The following is a 2,500-nucleotide window of genomic DNA, read 5'->3' on the forward strand; positions in this document are numbered from 1 at the left end:
AATAGATAAATGAAGGCAATAGACCCATATCACTCAATGTCCAAACAAAAGATTTTGCCCGTCGAACCTCTCATTCAATGTGAGGCTGGACGGGCAAAGACAATGCAAAGACAAAGCCTTTATTCCCCAAGGACTCCAAAATGGCCGCCGAGTGATAAAGGTGAATTCATAAGAAATAACATTGTCATGGCCAACAATCTACAAGTGGTGGGAGGAAGTTTGAAAACATTGCACAGACAAAAAATATCATCAATTATACCATTCCTGCACAAAGTTATGGGGACAAAGTCTAAAATGTGGTAGTTTTTTATTCTTTCCATGGCTCTTTCAACATAGATTCTTAGAGATGCAATCCTTCTTGTTTCCAGTAATTCAGTTTCATTAAAGTGACCTGATTCATTCATATATGGTGAACCTTTACTTTAACCCCTTTACATGCCAGCATCTCTCGAATAGTGAAACCTCTATCAGCCATTATAACATCACCATACTGTAGTTTCTCTATTAGCCCTGACTTTTGGGTTAGTTCCTTGTCAGAAATGCTGCCACCATACAGGGTTAAAACAAATGAAATCCCTCCTTTCGGTACAATCCCAACCAAGGCAATTGTTCCTTACATAGCCTACTAAAAATGTTGCTTTTTTAAAGCCATGAAACAGTATATACAGAAAAGGGGGATGTAAATATTGGAATGCCCTGATTCACGAAACAGACAACCTTTGGTTGCAAAAAGACCAGCATGTTTTTGTTAACAGTATTGTTCTTCAGTTGTTGTTTCTGAGGATTTGCTTTGTGATAACGTGTACACTGTACCTGTGTTCAACTGTTTAGTCAAATTTCCCAGGGTTCCAAGGCAAATTGTAGTCAAAACAAACAGAGTAAACAAATCTGACAAGGAAAATATGTTCCTTTGAAAGGTAGTCCTATGGTGATGGTCTGGACGGACAAAAATTGAATTCATTTCTTTAAAAGTGAGATGAAAGTGTCAACAAAAACATGGGCAGAGTGGATTTGAACAATCAAATTCAAACAATTGTGTGAGCAGGCAAAAGTGGAAATTCTTCATGCCTCTAGCATGGTTAATGCCCACATTTTTGAGAAGTTAACCCAGAAGCACAGAACCCAAACAAAGCTTCATTTTTATGTTAAGCTGATCAAGGATATGATTGGTTATTTCTCCATTTGCCAACTGTCTGCTACTTCAGGGCATCTTTGGACGGACAAAAATTGAATCCAGTTCTTTAACAGCAAGATGAAACTATCAACAACAACAACAACATGGACTGAGTGGATTTGAACCATCAACTTCAAACAACTGTGTGAGCAGGCAAGAGTTAAAAAATGGTGGAGACGCCTCGTGCCTCTACAGTAGCATGGTTAGAGCCCATATTTTTGAGAAGTTAACCTGGAAGCACAAAACACAAAGCTTCATTTTCACGATAAGCCAATCAAGGCCAATTTTCTGCTACTTCAGAGTATCTTGGAGGTCAGTGACCCATAAGTTACAGGAAAGGTCACTGCAAGCAGTGTGTGAGGCAAAACAAAGAAACTTTCTGTAGGAGGGCCTGCAAACTTTCCAACAAAAGGATTTGCTTAGCTTACTTTTGCAACCACTCAGCAGGAGACCTTGCCTAATAAGTCACCTGTGCCAAATGTGAAATGTCACAATGATCCGAAATTTTACATTTCTTGGCACATTTGTGAATGAGGACACGTTTTAGTGTTGTAAATACCTTTATCTTCATACTTAAATTGTTTCTCTAATAATTACTTTGCCTCCACTACTTAACTGGACTAACACAACAATAATATCTGGGCGTGTTGGCCAGCCAAGTCACTATGCCATTCATTTAGCATTCGCATGGGTAAAAAAACATTTATACACTAACTCTACATGTATATAAAGAGAAGAGTAATGCACCAGAGCCGGATACGAAAACCCCTAAAAACCAGCAGCTGGAAAAAAACACACAGAACATGCAGCCCCAAACAAGGCAGTGGGGTTCTAGGTCTACCAACGCCTGCAAACTACAAACCTAAAACCCACAAACCACTGCGTTTGGTAGGAGTGGGTTGTCCATACGTCCACCCCTCCATGTATGCCAATGTGACCAGTATCATGCTAGTTTACAGCATACATCTTTGATATTGGACATCCATCTTTTGATTGACACCTGTCAAAACAAGGCATCCGCTCACCAGTATCACGTGACCATATCGCAGGCTCAAACTTAGAGCTCACTGAGGTCAGCTGTTTTTTTTTTTTGAAGTTGACCGCTGACCAGGTACTGGTTTTCGATTGGATTGCAGGCTCAACCCAGGTTAACTTTCTGTGGCTCGACGCGGCTACACAGCCATACTACATATAAACCAAAGTTCTCACACAGTCAAAGCTTTTCATGTTCAGGTAGAAAACAGTTTGGAAGATGTTTCGTTTCTGCATTTTTCACTGGTTTCAATCCAGTTTGACATATGATATCTGTCGTCCACACTGGTGGCT

Source organism: Montipora capricornis, chromosome 6 (genome assembly GCF_036669925.1).
Source record: "Montipora capricornis isolate CH-2021 chromosome 6, ASM3666992v2, whole genome shotgun sequence".
NCBI classification, from domain to species: domain Eukaryota; kingdom Metazoa; phylum Cnidaria; class Anthozoa; order Scleractinia; family Acroporidae; genus Montipora; species Montipora capricornis.